General features: G+C 39.7%; 1 long non-coding RNA gene across 2 annotated transcripts in view; it reads right to left on the minus strand.

The window, feature by feature from the left end:
* Positions 1-20,960, minus strand: part of LOC145503544 (uncharacterized) — a 100,457-nt gene that overhangs the window by 76,270 nt on the left and 3,227 nt on the right. The gene's annotated exons all lie outside the window — the stretch shown is intronic.

Genomic DNA, 20,960 nt, shown 5'->3' on the forward strand with positions numbered 1-20,960 from the left:
TTCTACAAAGTCTGATCATCGTTTTAAATGCATGTTATTATCTTGTACTGGTAATAGCATAATTTGTTAAATCTTGGTCCACTCATTGAATATTTGGGCTGATTTTAGCTAACAGATGTCATGTTTAAAATGATCATTTCCACAGCAAGCTTTGTGCTTCTGTTGAATTTTTCTTTCCTGAGGATACATTTACAAAACTGAAAAATGATCTTCTATGGTGTTTTCCTTGTTCCTTTCATGAATTTGATGTGCTGCTTTGTAAAGTGAAAGGTGCTTTTGTACTACAAGTAATTTTCCGGTTTGAATGTTTGTATTTCCAATTATAAGATATTCTTAGATTGGGCAAATTCAGATGAATAGAATTTGCTTAGTTAAAAATCTACATTATGACTGTTATACAAGTATTCATATGATTATAATTATTTAAATACACCTTTGTATTGAATATAACACACATAAATAAAAATGGTGCAAATCATAAGGGGAGAATCTCAATGAATTTTCACAAAGTGAACACACCCATATGTAATAAGTACAAAAATCAAAAAGGGCTACTGGCCCTCTAGAATCCCCTTTATGCTCCCACCCAATTATAACCTTTTGTCAGATAACCACAATCCTGATGTCTATTACCATAATTTAATCTCTTCTGTTTTTGAACTTTAAATAAATACAGCCTTCTGTGTACAGTTTCTTTCATTCATTATTATGTTTATAAGTTTCACACATATGTAGCAGTAGTTCATTCATTCTCATTATATGTAGTATTGCATTGTGTAGATACACCCATTTAGGTATCTATTCTACTGTTGAGTGGATATTTGGGTTGTTTGTAAATTTTGGCTACTACAAATAGGACCAAAATTGCTAGGCCATAGGTTATGCACATATTCAGTCGTAGAAACTGCCACAGTGTCCCAGAGTGACACCAATTTACATTCTCACCAGCTGTGTGGGACAGTTTCAGCTGCTTCACATCTTCCAAAGTTGTGGTTTTTCACATGTTTATTGGGCACTTGGATATTGTCTTTTCTGAAGTACCTGTTCAAATCCTTGACCTATTTTGGGGGGGTCAGTTTAATTGAGATATGATTTTCATACAATGAAATCCCCCAATTTTAAGAGCACAGTCTATGAATTTTACAAATGCATTCTATAATGTAATTATCACCATACTAATGATATAGTTCCCTTTTGTCCTCTGAAGTCAATTTCCTTCTCCCACCCCATGGCCACTGGCAATACTGACATGCATCTTATCACTATACTTTTGTAATGTCTATAACTGCATATACATGGAATCAGGTAGGAAGTTTGTGTCTGGCTTCTTTCACTGAGAATAATGCTTTTGAAATTCTATCCATGTCATTTCATGTATCAGTAGTTCATTAATTTTTTTAATTGCTAAATAGTATTCCACTGTATAGATGTGCTACAATTTGTTTATCCATTCACATGTTTTAATAGAATATTTTGTTTCCAGATTTTGGCCATTATGAATATAGTTGTAATGAAGGTTCAGGAATTAATATATATATTTATGAATACATATGTTTTCATTTCTCTTAGGTAGATACACAGGAATGTGATTGCTGGGTCCTATGATAGGTCTATGTTTAACTTCATAATAAATTGTCAGATTTTTCCAAAGTGGCCATATTGTTTACATTTCTACCAGAAGTATATGAGTGCTTCAGTTGCTCCAAATCTTTGCCAACATTTGGTTCTGTCAGCGTTGTTAATATTAACCCTTCTAGTGGGTGTGTACTGGTATCTCATTGTGGTTTTAATTCCATTTCCTTGATGGCTAATGAAGTTGAGCATCTCTTCATGTGCTTATTGCCATTCATAAAATATCTATTCAAACCTTTTGCCCATGTTATAAATGGCATTTTTTCACTTTAATTTGAGTTCTTACTGAGTTGTAAGCATCCTTTTGTATTTTTGATACAAGTCCTTCATCAGGTATGTTTTATAAATATTGTATTCCAATATGTGGTTTGAGTTTTCATTTTTATAACAGTGACTATACATTTCTGTTGAAGCTGAAACTCCAACACTTTGGCCACCTCATGTGAAGAGCTGACTCAGTGGAAAAGACCCTGATTCTGGGAAGGATTGGGGGCAGGAGGAGAAGGGGACGACAGAGGATGAGATGGCTGGATGGCATCACCGACTCGATGGACATGAGTTTGGGTAAACTCCAGGAGTTGGTGATGGACAGGGAGACCTGGAGTGCTGCGACCTCTGCGAGGTCGCAAAGAGTCGGACACGACTGAGTGATTGAACTGAACTGAAAACTTATTTCAAACTAAAAGACTTCCAAAAAGAGAAGAAAATACTAGTTTGTTAAGAGTCTTAAACCATGAATGGATGCTGAACTTTATCAAATTCCTTTTCTGTATCTATAAAGATTATCATATATATTTTATTTATTAATTGGGTAAATAATAAGACTATTAATGTTAAACTGACTTTGAATGCTTGAAATAAATACACATTTTCTATATCATATATCACTGGATTTGTCTTGCTGATATTTAATACACATTTTTTTTTCATCCCTGATAAGAGAAAGTAGTCTATAATTTTCTTTTCTTGTAACGATCTCAGATTTGGAGAGCAACAGTTTATTGGCTTCATAAAATGAGTTGGTATTTTTGTATTCTCTGAAAGAGTTTGTGCAAGACTATTGTTATTTCTCCTTAACATTTAGAAGAATTCAACAGTGAAGTCATAAGAATCTGGGGTTAATAGCTAATGTCTTAGTATTTTGCTTTCTATTTCTTCCACTTGTTACTTACTCTTTCTTATTGTCTGTTTTTGTTATTATTAATTTGGAGTATAGTTGCTTTATAATGTTGTGTTTGTTTCTGCTGCATAGCAAAGTGAATCAGTTATATATATATGTATGTTGTTATTGTTGTTCAGTCACTAAGTCAGGTCCAGCTCTTTGTGACCCCATGGATGGCAGCATGCCAGGCCTCCCCGTCCCTCACTATCTCCCGTAGTTTGCCCAAGTTCATGTCCATTGAGTTGGTGATGACATCTAACCATCTCATCCTCTGTCACCCTCTTCTCCTTGTGCCTTCAATTTTTCCCAGTATCATCTTTTTCAAGGAGTCAGCTCTTCACATTAGGTGGCCAAAATGTTGGAGCTAAAGCCTCAGGATCTGTCCTTCCAGTGAATATTCAGGGTTGATTTCCTTTAGGATTGACTGGTTTGATCTCCTTGCTGTTCAAGGGACTCTCAAGAGTCTTCTCCAGCACCACAATTTGAAAGCATCAATTCTTTGGCATTCACCCTTCTTTACAGTCCATTTCTCACATTGGTACATGACTACTGGAAAAACCATAGCTTTGACTATACAGACCTTTGTCAGCAAAGTGATGTCTTTGATTTTTAATATGGTATCTAGGTTTGTCATAGTTTTCCTTCTAAGAAGCAAGCATCTTCCAATTTCTTGGCTGCAGTCACCATCCCCAGTGGTTTTGGAGCACAAGAAGAGAAAATCTGTCACTGCTTCTACTTTTTTCCCTTCTATTTGCCATGAAGTGATGAAACAGGATGCCATGATCTTAGTTTTATGAATGTTGAGTTTTAAGCCAGTGTTTTCACTCTCCTCTTTCACCTTCATCAAGAGGCTCTTTAGTTCCTCTTCATTTCTGCCATTAGAGAGGTATTATCTGCATATCTGAGGTTGTTAATACTTCTGGCAATCTTGATTCCAGTTTGTGATTCATCCAGCCCGGCATTTTGCATAATGTACTATGCATATAAATTGAATAAACAGGGTGACAATATACAGCGTACTCCTTTTCCAATTTTGAATCAGTCCATTGTTCCATGTCTGGTTCTAACTGTTGCTTCTTGACCCACATACAGGTTTCTCAGGAGACAGGTAAGATGGTCTGGTATTCCCATCTTTTTAAGAATTTTCCACAGTTTGCTGTGATTCACACAGTCAAAGGCTTTCACGCAGTCAATGAAACAGAAGTAGATGTTTTTCTGGATTTCCCTTGCTTTCTCTATGATTCAGCGAATGTTGGCAATTTGATCTCTGGTTCCACTGCCTTTTCTAAACCCAGCATGTACATCTGGAAGTTACTGATTCAAGTCCTGCTGAAAGCCTAACCTGAAGAATTTTGAGCATAACCTTACTAGCATGGGAAGTGAGCGCAACTGTCCGGAGATCTGAACATTCTTTAGCACTGCCCTTCTTTGGAGTTGGGATGAAAACTTACTTTTCCAGTCCTGTGGCCACTGCTGGATTTCCCAAATTGACATATTGAATGCAGTACTTTAACAGCATCATCTTTTAGGATTTTAAATAGCTCAGCTGGAATTCCATCACCTCCACTAGCTTTATTGGTAGTAATGCTTTCTAAGGCCCACTTGACTTCACACTCCAGGATGGCTGGCTGTAGGAGAATGACCACACCATCGTGGTTATCTGGGTCATTATGACCTTTTTTGTACAGTTCTTCTGTGTATTCTCTTTTTCAGATTTTTTTCCCCATATAGGTCATTACAGAGTATTGAGTAGAGCTCTTTGTACTATACAATAGGTCCTTATTAGTTACCGATTTTATAAATAGTAGGGTGTATATGTCAGCCCCAACTTCCCTTTATTGTCTTTCTTGCCTTCTTTTTGCTTAATTGAGTTTTATTTATTATTACTTTTCTCTCTTACTATTTATACAAGATATTGTTTACACATACTTTTACTATTCTCTTAATAGTAACCCTAGAGTTTACAACTTGTACCCTTGATTTACTTCAGTTTGGTTCAGTTCAGTCGCTCAGTCATGTCTGACTCTTTGCAACCCCATGAACCGCAGCACACCAGGCCTCCCTGTCCATCACCAACTTCCGAAGTCCACCCAAACCCATGTCCATTGAGTCAGTGATGCCATCCAACCATCTCATCCTCTGTCATCCCCTTCTCCTCCTGCCCTCAATCTTTCCCAGCATCAGGGTCTTTTCAAATGAGTCAGCTCTTTGCATGAGGTGGCCAAAGTATTGGGAGTTTCAGCTTTAGCATCAGTCCTTCCAATGAATATTCAGGACTGATTTCCTTTAGGATGGACTTGCTGGATCTCCTTGCAGTCCAAGGGACTCTCAAGAGTCTTCTCCAATAACACAGTTCAACAAAAGCATCAATTCTTCTGCGCTCAGCTTTCTTTATAGTCCAACTCTCACATCCATACATGACCACTGGAATAAATTGTGGAAAATTCTGAAAGAGATGGGAATACCAGACCACCTGACCTGCCTCTTGAGAAACATGTATGCAGGTCAGGAAGCAACAGTTAGAACTGGACCTGGTACAACAGACTGGTTCCAAATAGGAAAAGGAGTATGTCAAGGCCATATATTGTCACCCTGCTTATTTAACTTCTATGCAGAGTACATCATGAGAAATGCTGGGCTGGAGGAAGCACAAGCTGGAATCAAGATTGCTGGGAGAAATATCAATAACCTCAGATATGCAGATGACACCACCCTTAAGGCAGAAAGTGAAGAACTAAAGAGCCTCTTGATGAAAATGAAAGAGGAGAGTGAAAAGGTTGGCTTAAAGCTCAACATTCAGAAAACTAAGATCTTGGCATCCGGTCCCATCACTTCATGGCAAATAGATGGGGAAACAGTAGAAACAGTGGCTGACTTTATTTGTCTGGGCTCCAAAATCACTGCTGATGGTGATTGCAGCCATGAAATTAAAAGACGCTTACTCCTTGGAAGGAAAGTTATGACCAGCCTGGACAGCATATTGAAAAGCAGAGACATTACTTTGTCAACAAAGGTCCGTCTAGTCAAGGCTACTCAGCTCATTATAAATTAGGGCTTCCCAGACGGCACTAGTGGTAAAGAATCTGTCTGCCAATGCAGGAGACGTCAGAGATGCAAGTTCATTCCTGGGTCAGGAAGATCCTCTGGAGTAGGAAATGGCAACCCTTTCCAGTATTCTTGCTTGGAAAATTCCATGGACAGAGGAGCCGGTGGGCTACAATTCATGGGGTGGCAAAAAGTTGGACACTACTATGTATGCCCACACATTATAAATGAATACTTTTACTACTTCTGAGACGACATATCCTTGCTGGCATCCCCATGAGAGGTCTATACCATTCTGAACTGTTATCTGGGAAAGAACATGGGTCTTCACCATTTATGGAAACTGTCTCTTGTCTAGTTCTTGCCTCCTTCTGGGCTCAAGAGATCCAAATTCTCCTGAAGTCAAGTCATTCCCATTTTCTTAGAACCCTTCTCCTTCCAGATAAATGAGTCTCTGTCTCCATAAAACTTTAGAAAATCACCATGTTTTATCCTTTCCTCTAGAAAAGAGAAGGGAAAAATACTTCTTATTTTTCCATGGCAAGCCCATAGATAGGAAAATAAGACATGATTTCTTAATCAACTGCCACACCTAATAATATTATTTGGATTTTGTGGCCTTGGCTTAGAATGTAACAACTATTAATTACTCTATTTCCAGGGGAAAGTAATTTCATGTTATAAACTTTTAGGAAACTTTGAGAACCCAGTATATTCATTGGATATATTTTCTCTCTCACAGCATATTTCTTCCTTTTCTTTATTTAAGGAAAAGAAAAACTACAGATACCAATGATAAGGTTCATTATTAATATAAAAATACTCTGGTCACTGCTTTAAAACTTTACTTCAACCTTAACACCCACAAATGAGGTGAACATGAGGGAATAAGTGATCTTTTACCAAACTGCAAGATATTTTTATGTCTCTAGTTTCCTTTGCTAAGGCATAAATGACATAGAGATAAAGAAGGATAATAATTTAAAAGATATAACCTCCTTGAGGTACACTCTAGAGTTAAGAATGAAGTCATAAATACCGATGTAGGTAAGGTCTAATTTAAGAAACTGTATTTTTAGTACTGTAGCACTTAGGCCAAAGAACCCTGAGATAGTGGCCTGGTTTAATAAAATACTACACAAGTCCATTAGTAAAACTCACCAGGGATAAAATGGAGGTAGTTTTTAAATAGACCATACCAGCTACTACTTTTGCTAAAAGTAACCACACTGATTCCTAAATTTATTTCATTCTGTGATAGCTGACTTGTCATTCTGAGAAGAGACAATGTAGTTCAGACCTCTTACCATTTCCTATGTTCATCAGCTTTCATTCTGGACTAGTAGAAACTAACCTTTTACTCTGACGTGTTGGGTGAGGTGGTTGCCTCAAGTACCAAGCACTTTTTACGGACTACAGGTAAATTGAACTCAAAGTAACTTCTTTTCCTCCAAAATCCTTTTCTGATTTTATAGGTGGAACATTTTTTGTTTTTTAGTTTCACTGGATCACCATTCCCAGGTCTTGTCCAATATACACTACAAAAAACAAGGTATATTTGTGTGTGATTATGCAGCATATCAAGAGAGGAAATGTTTTTCCAAAATAATTTGTAAGTTTGGCCTAGGATTGTCTGAAAACTGGAAATAACTATAAAGCAGTTCAATAGTCATAAAATGAATTTTTAAAATCTGCCTTTCCCCATAAGAGATCACCCACACTTAATAATTCAAAAACCGATTATTCAGACTGTGTAATATACAAACCTGCTATTTTTTCTTTTCCCTTCTGCTGCCTGATTTTTCGTCATTTCACAGCTCATTAGTATTCTCTCTCTTGGAAAATAAAAGCAAATGTAGCTCAAACTAGTATTTTCAACTTTCTATGTACAGGTTTTGTAGGAAGGGTTATGATTATTGGTTCATAAACCACTTTTCTTTAATAAGTATCTGGTTAGGCTCTACTGGGCACTGGGGAAGAATAAAACACATTTAAGACATTGTCCCTGCTCTTAATTCTCTTACAACACAATTGGAAAAAGAAGGTTTATGCACAGTAAAGTCAAATATTAATGCAAGACAATATATATTTAAACAACAATATGAAAGAATTTGGTCATAAATACATAGTAAACAAGAGAACTTTATAGATCTATTTAGGTAGGAAGCTAGGCATGAGCAATGAGGGGTGGCCTGGCTGAAAAGGATGCAAGCTCATCTCTAAACCCCATCCCAGACACAACCAGGAGAGCTCACAGATACGCTACAAAAATAACCACAGAGACTCTTCCAATTCCTACACATGCACACAGTGGTTACAAACCAATCATAAGGGCTTCTTCAAGTAATCTTAAGCAGCTGCTGCTGCTGCTAAGTCGCTTCAGTCGTGTCCGACTCTGTGCGACCCCATAGACAGCAGCCCACCAGGCTCCGCCGTCCCTGGGATTCTCCAGGCAAGAACACTGGAGTGGGTTGCCATTTCCTTCTCCAATGCATGAAAGTGAAAAGTGAAAGTGAAGTCGCTCAGTCGTCTCCGACGCCTAGCGACCCCATGGACTGCAGCCCACCAGGCTCCTCCATCCATGGGATTCTCCAGGCAAGAGTACTGTAGTGGGATGCAGTACTAGGAGCCCATTAAGGGTTCATAAATATTCTACACATATACACATCTGATTATAACAGACTGAATTATAGGAAGACATATACAACAGAGCCTGCTGTTATATAGCTTGCAGTTGTCAATTGGCCTTAAGTGTATGCCTATTTACATTTCCTTTCATTGATTGGTGGTAGGTACAGGCCCTATTTTGCACAGTGAAAGTGAAAGTGAAAGTCACTCAGTCGTGTCCGACTCTTTGCGACCCCATGGACTATACAGTCCACGGAATTCTCTAGGCCAGAATACTGGAGTGGGTAGCCTTTCCCTTCTCCAGGGGATCTTCCCAACACGGGGATCGAACCCAGGTCTCCCGCATTACAGGTTACTTTGCACAGGGCATAACCAAAAGGGGGAGACAGGAAGTATTAAAAAGAGGGAAGCCAAGAGGTAATGGGATGACTCTTTTGGGATCAGCCTGCTCCCATGCCTTGAGAGTGTCTGTCTAATAAAAGATCTGTCTGCTTGCATTGAACTGAGCTATAACTTTTCTGTTATGTTAAGCCCTTTAGTCCTTTGTTCCAAATTTTTGTTGCAATGAGACAAGAACCGAGGAAAAAAACTGACCTGACAGATCTATCATGGTTTTGAAAAGGGGAAGCATAGTTTGAACTGATAAGATTGGTCACAGAAATTCTCAATAAGGTAGTGAGACTTGAGCTAGATATCAAAGAATGGATGGAATTTCAGCATGAGAAAAGAAAAAGAAAAAAATCTGCCCCAAAGTAAAAAACACAAGAGAATCCCAGAACTCCAGGGCCCATGGCCCAGAGGTACTTTAAAATGGAATATTCCAAACATACAGAGTATAGAAAAATAATATAACAAACTCGTTTGTCTCCCCCCCCCCAGCTTTGTCACATATTTACTTCAGATCCACATTTTTTGCTTTTTTTTCTTTTAAAAGAAATACAGATCTGGCTAATGGCTTCTGCATACTCTATCATTATCTTGCCTTCTCAGCAGAGGTAACAACTATCCTGAATTTGGAGTTTATCATTACCACGAATATTTTAAAATGTTATTACAAGTGGAAATATGCAGTATTGTTTGATGCATTTAACATTCATGTCAATGGTAGCATACTTTATCTTCTGTCACTTTTTTTCACTCAGTATTACATTAGTTGAGATTTATGCATATTCTAATTCCAGTTGTAATTCATTTATTTTAACTATAATATTATATTCTACTGTGCGACCATACACCAATTTACTGATCCATTCTCAGGCTGATGAATATTTAGGTTGTTTCCAATTATTTTCCTATTATAGACAATGCTTCAGTGAACACTCATTTACATGTCTCCTTACACATTTGAGGGAGAGTTTCTTGTATACCTGGGGAAGTGGAATTGTTACATTGTAAGACTGTAAAGGCATCTTTAGCTTTGTTAATGAAAAATTTCCTTCCAACGTGGTTGTACCAATTTATTCTCCTCTCCACAGTGTACAAGAGTCTCCATTTCTTCTTTACCTTTGCAACTCTGACGACTGCAGCATAGGCATGGAACTGCCAGGTACCCTGGAGTCAATTCTTCCTGTAAACTATAAGAAGAATTACAAAGCTTCCTGTAAGTGCTTTGTGTAGGTGATACTCAGTTTTGGATTGCACCATGAACCAGCCCAGTAAGAGCTCAGAGGGGATATCAAACCTTTGGGAGAGAATTGGAGAAAGGACTGGTTGAGTGGTTGAGGACTGGGTGCACATTTTATTCATAATACAACCAATATCTAATATAACCTGAAATTCAGTAGTCAAAGCTCAGTAAATATTCCCCTGACTGAAATTAATTATAAACCCTGATCTGTTTCTGGTTTTCACCCTGCTAAGCTTCAATTTCCTCATTTCTAAACTAGGGACAATAATAAATGAAAGAGTGATTCCAAAGACAAAATGAGATATAAATATGAAAATATTTATAAATGCTAAAAAGCAATGCAAATTAAGTTATAACAGATTTGAAAGCTGCTTCTGTGTCATGACTTCTTACATAGGACCAGATAATATTTTAGCAAAATTCAAAACTATTGGCAAATTTCTCATTGGCATTCTTCTCGTAACCTTAATTTATTCCGAGATTCCACCTACCTCAGACTCTTCTTAGGATCACATATAAAGATACACCATAATCTTTGAAAGGTATTCTAATCATTACTTGGAGCTCTCAAAGAGCACCTATAAGGAACCCATTCATGGTTACAGACTCACACTTGAGGTCCATTCTATTCTCTTTAGGCCTTAACCACAAACTCCCTAACTTTCTCTAGGAACCAGTTAACTGAGCTTTTGGTTATTTTCTCCCTTCTCTCTTCCAACCTCTGAAAGGTTGATTCAGTTCCTTTCTGGCTGAATTATTCCCCTTGTTTTCTTACTGCCCCACTAACATGTCTCCAACTATCCTGTCTTTGAATTTCATGTCACAAATATGTCAAGCATAGAAAGGCTGGAAAACACTGCCTGAGGAAGAATGAATACATATTCATATTTAATAAATCATCCCACAGTATAAATTCTTGATATGGAAGTAACATTCTTTTCACTTTATTTTTTTTTTTTAAGATTTTTTTTTTTTTTTTTTGATGTGGACCATTTTTAAAGTCTTTATTGAATCTGTTACAAGATTGCTTCTGTTTTATGTTTTAGTTTTTTTTGGCCCGGAGGCATGTGGGGTTTAACTCCCTGCCAGGGATCGAACCCTCACCCCCTGCATTGGAAGGTGAAGTCTTAACCACTGGACCGCCAGGGAAGTCCCTCTTTTCACTTTAAATGTTTAAAAAAAAAACAAAAAACGAGGTCCAGAAATATATTCTGCTCCCTTTAAGTGGCCTTCATTTAAATAAAAAAAAAATTGCTCACCATTGTTCTATACTCTCAGTCTGAGGAAAGAACTTAGAGATCTTGTGACTCTACTCTTTATTTGTATGACTCAAATTTACACGTGATGATCTCATTTCCTCTTGTATGTTCTAAATCTGTCACTATCTTTGCAATGGCTTCTCCTTAATGCCCTTTTTATCTTCTCAAACTTAATATGCCTAAAAGTGTGTTCATATTCATTCCAAATTTAGCTTCCTCCAAGAACTTCCATATTTTCATTGTTGGCATTTTAAGAAGTCTGCTTCTTAGCCAGGTGTGGTATTGTCAGAAGAGAATGGGGCCAGAGAGACTAATTAAGAGGTTTGCATACCATAGCAAAAAACAGACTGCACTCAGTCTGTTGCGGACAGGGTATTTCGGATTTATTTGGAAGAATAGAAGAGGGCTCTCTTTAGGTGAGAGGTTAGCCCTAAGTATTGACATCAGCAATGTACGAGGGTTATACTTTTAGGTACTAAAAGTTCCTACAACATTTTCAGATATTGATGCCCAGTTGATGTTGATGTTGAGACAAAGATTGAATGCCTGTATGTCTCCATACTTACACTTGAAAATGACCATTCATAAATTTTATAGAAGAGCTTAGGCTTTTATAAATAAAATACAAAGCAGCCAGGAACTTTTCATGAGTTTCCTTCCAGGCTGAAGTTTTGGCTCTAATGCTGAGAAGTGGTCTTGATCCGGTTGGGCTTTACCATGAGCTCAGGCCCAGCAGGTTCTACTTCCTGAGGCAGAGATCTGGGTCAGTTTGAGAAATGAGTTACCTTCACAGCTGCCTTGAGCAATGAGCAGAGGGTAAGGAATAGTGAAAAACTCCTAGCATTTGAATTATTTAACTGGGCTTTTATTTCTGATTTGCTTTGTTTTTGGCTATTTTTTGTTTGTTTGTTCTTGTCTATTTTGATCAAAAAAACTCCAATCCAGGTTTAAACCAAATTAGTGGATTTTTTTCCTCCAAGGTGATGAACTTTTTAGATCTATAAGCAGATTGCTTTGCTACAGGCTTTGTCGAGAGTAGGGTTTGGAGTCCTCCTAAGGGAATAATAAATAGCAACTAGAATAGTTTCTAATGAAAAGGCCAGCAGGATGGCACTCTGGGAAGTTACCTACCCTGGAAAAACACTGTATGTAATTGCATTTGTTTCGGGTCACCTCCATCTGGCCCAACAGTTGCCTCACTCTGTACTTGGGAACTAGAGAACAAGGCAATAGCCTTTAACTGAGGGCTAGACGTTATATGAAAGGGAACCAGGGAAAAACACTGTGCTCTTATCTGCCGCTGCTGCTAAGTCGCGTCAGTCGTGTCCGACTCTGCGCGACCCCATAGACGGCAGCCCACCAGGCTCCGCCGTCCCGGGGATTCTCCAGGCAAGAATACTGGAGTGGGTTGCCATTTCCTTCTCCACTGCAGGAAAGGGAAAAGGGAAAGTGAAGTCGCTCAGTTGTGTCCGACTATTAGCGACCCCATGGACTGTAGCCCACCATGCTCCTCCGTCCATGGGATTTTCCAGGCAAGAGTACTGGAGTGAGGCGCCATTACCTTCTCCAGGGGACAAAAGATGAATATAATTAGGAGTTTTATTCATAAGATTATCTTAGCATCTCTCTCACCCAGCCTGTATTCAGCTTGCCCTTCCTTACAATCCTTTAATATTTTGTCTATTTTCCCCATAGCCTGCACCCATCAAGGATTAGGTCTAAAAAGATATCAGTTACCTACAGAGCAGGCCCAAGAGCACCCCCTTGGGATCCTGGCTTCTCAAGAAGATAGGAAGTACTTTCTATCTGAACAAGGTTCTTGTCTTATTTTTCTTTGCCAGATCTCTGCTGGTAGCAACATTGAGTAGTGGTACTCTCTGCCCTGTTTTGTTGGTGTGTTACATCTGTGTGTGGTGATGAGAAGATGCTATCTGATCTAATAAACTTTTGTCAGGGACTTTACAGTAGGATTTCTTGTCCCTGGCACTTCACGGCAATGGGCATTCAAGAACACCTCTGACGATCTGATTCAGAGGTGAGCAAATGTTTTTTGGAGATGTTTCATGATCAGCACCTAGGGGCCAGTTGGAGTTGAGAATTATATAATTGCAGATTATAATCTGATCCCCTGGAGCTGGGCAGCACAATGGCCCTAAGTTTGTTGGAACTATAAGAAACTGAATAAAAGTTTAGGCCATGATAGTGTCAAGATAATAGGTACTTATAATCTTCCGGTAGTCAACACTGACGAGACTACATGTGGAATACTGAGCTAGCTTAATGCTTAGCACCAAAATTTAGGAAGATATGAATACACGGCATGTGTCCATATGAGAGGGGTCCAGATGAAATGTATGAAGATAATGATGTATGAGAAAGGCTGAAGGGGATCTAGGAGAATATAACTAAGAGGGGACACTCTGGCAGAAGAGGAGCTATGAATGTCAATACTTAGGTCATCACTAACCTCCATAATGATAAATCTAATGACACTCTTCTGTCTCCTCCTCAGTCTCTTTTTGGCGTTTAACACACTTGATCATTCTCTTAAGTCCCTCCTTCTTTGCTTTGTTAATACTAATTGTACTAGTTCTACAGATAGTAAAATTGAATTAGAAGGGCAAGAGACTTATGTGTGGAAACATCTGTGAAGTATAAAGAGGAATGGGAGCAGGAGTAAGAGGGACAAGCATGAGACTGTACAGCAGCTCTAAGAAAGGCTCAGTGAGGCCAAGGAAGACCTCAGAGCAAAGACTGCTCCACGTTCTCCCAACTCATCTCCAGTTCTGCCCCCTGCCTTCAATTCATTCGCCACCTGCAGACACTGGGATATTTCTAAGACATAAATAAGATTATGCCACTCCTGAGCTGATAACCCATCACTAGCCGCCTTGTGTTCTCAATAAAAATCCAAATTATTTATCACAGTTTACATGCCTCTTAATGGACGATTCCTGTTTATCACTCTAACCTTATCTGTTAGTCTCCCCAGACAGAACTACTGTAATTTCTTTGAGTGTTAATCTTTCTACTTTCAGTATGGAGTATACTTTCTTGCCTGGCTAATTCTCTACTCATCTTTTAAGTCTCAGCTTAGAGGTTCCTTCCTCTGTGAAGATGTTCATAACCAGCAAAGACTAGATTCAGTGCCCTCTTTCGTGATCCCAGGAACTACATAATAAAGGGGAGGTGGAATCTTGGTTGTGGATCTACAGAGAGCTTTGAAACATCACTTTGTGCTAAATATTGGAAACGTAATAAGAGAGACAATATATATTAGGACTTCTCTTGGGGAATGTACTATGATATACAAAGGAATTCCATGGTAAATAGTTTGGTGTGGGTGATAGTTCCCCTAAGGGACATGATAAGCAAACACTTTCAATCCAGTCACTATCCACACCCTCTAGCCCAGCCCATCCACACCCTCCAGCCCAGTAACATTTGGAAATGTTACTGTTGATGTCAGTGTGGCTGGGGGCAGTATTGGTGGGGGGGCGGGGGCAGGGACGTTAGAATGCTTGGGGACAGCTCCACACAAAGAAGAACTGTCCTATCCAAAATGCTGATGAAACCTCCATTGAGAAACACTGTGCTAGGAGGTATGCAAATCTGAGGGCAGAGGTGAATTGCTCAGAATAACAGTGGAAGCTGACAGCTGACACCAGAGGACTTCCATCTCCACCTACTTCCCATGCAGGGCCCACTTGCCCTGTGAGTAAATGCTGAGTGAAGTGAAGTGAAGTGAAGTGAAGTCGCTCAGTCGTGTCCGACTCTTTGCGACCCCATGGACTGTAGCCTACCAGGCTTCTCTGTCCATGGGATTTTCCAGGCAGGAGTACTGGAGTGGGTTGCCATTTCCTTCTCCAGGGGATCTTCCTGACCCAGGGATTGAACCGGAGTCTTCTGCATTGCAGGCAGATGCTTTACCCTCTGAGCCACCAGATACCCAAATGCTGAGTACCTGCTTTTAAAAATACTCATTTACTAACTTAAAAAAAAAAATTAAAATAAATATTTTAAATTTATTTTATTTAATAAATAAATTTAGTTTATAAAAAATTTAAATAAAAAATTAAAATAAATAAATTTATTTAATAAATAATAAAATATTTAAATTTAAATATTTAAAGAAAGTAAAAATATATATAGGTTGAAAAAGAACCAAATTAGTAGCCTGAGTGGCATCTAATATTTCCTTCTTGCTTTGCTTCTCTGCACCTCTGTACTTATCTGAGAACTTGTCTTTAGCCTCAATTTGAGTTTAGGGACCTATTTCATTGCCAGAACTTCATATATGTTTGACACCTAAAAGATGCTCAACAAACATTTCTGAACTATGGCTCCCCAAAATTTTAAAATTAGTCTCCTAGTTTTTTCTGTTTCAACTGTAATTTTTATTAGTGATAAATATAAGTTACCACTTATTTCACATTTCTATTTGAGCACATCAAATTTAACAGATACAAACAGAATCATTCCTTTGATCCAGTGTTAAAACTCTCCAGCAAATAACCTCAGTTCCTCTTATGACAAATGCTATCACCTTTTGGGGATATTTTCAACTGTCTAGGTCAGGCACCTGCTTGTCATCAATGTCTCTGCCTGCTCCCTCACCTCTCCCAAATCTGTCAATTCCATCTTCCAATTACTTCCTGGTTTTTTTCCCTTGTCTCCATCCTAGACATCTCTGGCCTTAATTTATCTTCTCTTATGTTATTGCATTTGCTTCCTAAATCATATCTCCATCCCCATCCTCATGACTCAGTTCAGTTCAGTTCAGTCGCTCAGTCGTGTCCGAATCTTTGTGACCCCATGAACTGCAGCACGCCAGGCTTCCCTGTGCATCACCAACTCCTGGAACTTACTCAAACTCATGTCCATCGAGTCGGTGATGCCATCCAACCATCTCATCCTCTGTCGTCCCCTTCTCCTCCGGCCTTCAATCTTTCCCAGGATCAGGATCTTTTCAAATGAGTCAGTTCTTCACATCAAGGGTGGCCAAAGTATTGGAGTTTCAGCTTCAGCATCAGTCCTTCCAATGAATATTCAGGACTGATTTCCTTTAGGATGGACTGGTTGGATCTCCTTGAAGTCCAAGGGACTCCCAAGAGTCTTCTCCAACACCACAGTTTAAAAGCATCATTTCTTCAGTGCTCAGCTTTCTTTATAGTCCAACTACATCCATACATGCTGCTGCTGCTGCTAAGTTTCTTCTGTCGTGTCCGACTCTGTGCGACCCCATGGACCGCAGCCTACCAGGCTCCTCCGTCCGTGGGATTTTCCAGGCAAGAGTACTGGAGTGGGTTGCCATTGCTTTCTCCCATCCATATATGACTACTGGAAAAACCATAGCTTTGACTAGACAGATCTTTGTTGACAAAGTAATGTCTCTGTTTTTTAATATGCTGTCTAGGTTGGTCATAGCTTTTCTTCCAAGGAGCAAGCGTCTTTTGATTTCATGGCTGCAGTCATCATCTGCAGTGATTTTGGAGCCCCCCAAAATAAAGTCTTTCACTGTTTCCATTGTTTCCCCATCTATTTGCCATGAAGTGATGGGACCGGATCCTCATGACTGTTCCCCTTTGAACCATTCTAAAATGTACTCAAAACAACAGTAATTAATACTTTCTGGAATTACTATGGTGCCAGGCACTACTGACTTTTACACGTTATTTTCTTTTCAACTCTTCATAATTGCTTATGTTTGAAATAACTTCCCAAGGTTGTTCAGTAAGGAGAGCAAGACAAGATTTGAACCCTAGTAACCAGGCTCAGAGCTGTGCTAGGCTAGGCTATAGAATCTCCTGAATGTTCTGCCACATTGTTTCACAGACATGTCTGGGTCTGATTCTCCTCCCCTATGGATGGCTTGGTTGTAGAGTCTTTCATGAGTTCAGGTTGCCTCAGTATTCCTTTCCCTGAGCTGGTGGTGTACTGAAAATGTGAATGGTGGTTATAAGGTTATAAGCTGAAGAAGTGGATCCAATGAGTTATTAGACAAGAGGTCCCGAGGATAAAACTGAAAGCTGGTGTGGAGACCAAAGAATTTCTAAGCCACAGATCCATGAGGGACAGGCTAACAGAAGGGTGGTCTGGATATGGCAGCAACTGCTACAGTCCATCTTAGCCTTCATGTGCTCCCTACTGTGTGATGCTTACATGGATGGGTGCTTTAAGGGCCTGGGGCTAAATGGCCAACTTGGAGTGTACCATTTCCAAACTTGTCTGGCAAACTCTGATGCATTTTTCAAAATTTAGCTTTAGCATCATTTCTACATCTTGTCTGGCAAACTCTGATGCATTTTTCAAAATTTAGCTTTAGCATCATTTCTACATCTTCTGGTCAAAATTTATGTCCTTCCTCTGTGCTTCTCCACTGTTTTGGATGCTGCAAAGTCCTTGAGGCCAGTCATCATGGCTTTTCTTTGTACTCTATGCCACTAGAATCTAATAACCACTGACTCGAAATGGGTAACAGGCAGGCAGACTCCAGCTAAGCATAAGAGAAATTTTTTAAAGTATAGTTTAACTACAAACTAGTGACTAAGAGCCTGGCCTTTGTGTAGTACTACATTTATTCAAATTTCAGCTGTTACCTTGAGCAGTTTACTGTCTGTGCAACAAAAAATGGAGATAATATCTATATCATCAAGTTGTGAGATTTAAATGAGATAATACATGGAAAGAACTTGGCTCAGGGCCTGGCACCTTGTAAGTACTTGGTAATGTTAGATATTGTTTTTTTCTATTATTGTTATATGATTATCTACTAACACTATCTCACAATAAAGTGGGGTGCTTCAGAAGCAGTAAGTGTGTGTTAGTCACTCAATTGTGTTCAACTGTTTGTGACCCCATGGACTCCACCAGGCTCCTCTGTCCGTGGAATTCTCCAGGCAAGAAGAGGGTTGCCATTCCCCTCTCCAGGGGATCTTTCCGACACAGGGATTGAACATGCATCTCCTGCACTGCAAGTAGTAAGTTCCCTTTTAATGAAGGTATTCAAGCAGTAGTAAACAGGGAGAGATGCTTTGGAAGTAGTTTATGACTTCTAAGGATGCTTCTAATCATAGAAGAGGGAAGATATTTCTCTGATTCAAAGAGAGTGTGATCATTAGTGTTATTTCTAGCGAAGATGAGAAGTGTTAGAATAGAAAAAAAAATCAGCTTTGACTGTATGTATGTATTAGTATTACAAAGAACAAAATATTTTATTCTTTGTTGACTGCAAAAGTCCTTTTATTTATGTTGTAACCCACATGGCAAATCAGGCCCTTACATACAAATCCATGTCTTTTCAAAAGGACTAGTTTGGCCCTGCCAAAATGAAACAAACAAAACTTTAAAGACTGTTCCAACCCTACTGAAATGTCTTTTCCCTTTGAAAGAAGTCTATTAGCGATGCAAATACAAAGTTATCTGCACAGATGATAATCCTCACAAACAAAACAGTGAAACCATTAGAATGTTCTTTTTGCCACATTCAATCCTGAGACTTTGTCTTTCCAGCATTAAAAAGGCAGAGGAGAGCAGAACTGGTTCCTATTTGGGATAGTTTATTAGATCTGCTTATCTAAACCCTGGGCTAATTATCCTCATGTTTGGCTTAAAGAAGCCAAACAATTCTCCAAAAGTGGACAGGCTGAAGAAAGGCTTGCATTCTGGGCAAGTGCCTTAAACAGACCCCAAACAGGGTCCTTAGCCATGGAATAACATTTATAATCAGGAGTTTAATTCTGAAGATACCAGAGGCTTAGGGTAGATACATCTGGAAAAAAAACCCAGCGATAAGTATTCATACAGTGGCAATTTAAGTAATATGTTCATGGTATAATATGCTCATGGTACTGATGCTTTAAAATAATTAAAAACTAGACAATTGAAAGTCTGCTTGTATAGGCGAAGAGATGGTCATTTCCCAACATCTTTTAGTTAACAGAGCAAACAACTTTGAGAATTTATTAAACAGGCAATCTTACTGTAAGCAAAGGGACTGAAAAGATAAAAATGAAGCAGTTTAGTTCGTTTGACTATTATTTGATGATACTTCTATGGTCTTTCCGGAGAAGGCAATGGTACCCCACTCCAGTACTCTTGCCTGGAAAATCCCATGGACGGAGGAGCCTGGTAGGCTGCAGTCCATGGAGTCACGAAGAGTCAGACACGACTGAGCGGCTTCACTTTGACTTTTCACTTTCATGCATTGGAGAAGGAAATGGCAACCCACTCCAGTGTTCTTGCCTGGAGAATCCCAGGGATGGGGTCGCACAGAGTGGGACACAACTGAAGCGACTTAGCAGCAGCAGCAGCAGCATATGGTCTTTCATCCCATGGACAAAGAACCTGGCAGGCTACAGTCCATGGGGTTGCAAAGAGTCGGACATGACTGAACGACTAACGAACACATAGTTAGTTTTCCCAGTAGTTATGCATAGATGTGAGAGTTGGGCCATAAAGAAGGCAGAGCACTGAAAAATTGATGCTTTTGAACTGTGGTGCTGGAAAAGATTCTTGAGAGTCCCTTGAACCGCAAGGACATCAAACCAGTCAATCCTAAAGGAAATCAACACTGAATATTCTTTGGAAGGACTGATGCTGAAGCTGAAGCTCCAATACTCAGCTCGTCTGATGTGAAGAGCCAACTCATTGGAAAAGACCTTGATGCTGGGAAAGATTGAGGGCAGGAGGAGAAGAGGGCAACAAAGGATGAGATGGTTGGATGGCATCATCAACGCAATGGACATGGGTTTGAGCCAACTCTGAGAGATCGTGAAGGACAGGGAAGCCTGGTGTGCTGCAGTCCATGGGGTCACAAAGAGTCGGACACTACTGAGCAGCTGAACAATTTTATCCTTAACAGGTTTGACAAGACCTAGTTTCTCAGGGAGCCTCGAGGCATTAGAGAATATTGATGGTCAGAGGGTGCGGTGCCCAAGCGTATCAGGAAAGCATTTCTGAAGCAAAACTCCCAAGTGGTACTTCGGAAATGGCGATCACCGATCTACTTGATTACCGCTGTTGGAACTGCCTAGCGGGCGCTTCCCAGGTGGCGCTGGGGGTCAAGAACCTGCCTGCCAACGCAGGAGACATGAGACACAGGTTTGATCCCCGAGTCAGGACGATTCCCTGGAGAAGGGCATGGCAATCCAATCCAGTATTCTTGCCTGGAGAATTCCATGGACGGAGGAGCTTGGCGGGATACAGTCCATGGGATTGCGAAGAGTCAACAGGACTGAGGGACTAACACAATGGGTAGTTTTCTGAGAACAGAAAATTAACTCTCCATACCCACAAGCCTTCTTGGACAGCTAATAAGAGTTGGAGCTGGTGTCCACATACATGGGATGCAATGGTTGCAATCTGGGTCTTAAGCAGGGTGGAGCTTTGGGTTGTTGAACTACAGAGATTCCGGATCATCATGTGTTGACATGTCAGGTGTGGGAATGGAGCTTGTCCACCCTCCACCTTTCATCCCCACCCCACTCTCGTTTGCAAGGTTGCTTGACAGCTTGCTGGTCCCTCCCCCATCTGTGATAATCCAGATGCCTCGTGAAGGTGATGGTCAAGCACTGCTTTAGTTCTAGACTCTGCCTGTCTCCCACGC

The sequence above is a fragment of the Giraffa tippelskirchi genome, chromosome 4 (assembly GCF_054371585.1).
Source record: "Giraffa tippelskirchi isolate mGirTip1 chromosome 4, T2T-mGirTip1v1.2.pri, whole genome shotgun sequence".
Taxonomy (NCBI): Eukaryota; Metazoa; Chordata; class Mammalia; order Artiodactyla; family Giraffidae; genus Giraffa; species Giraffa tippelskirchi.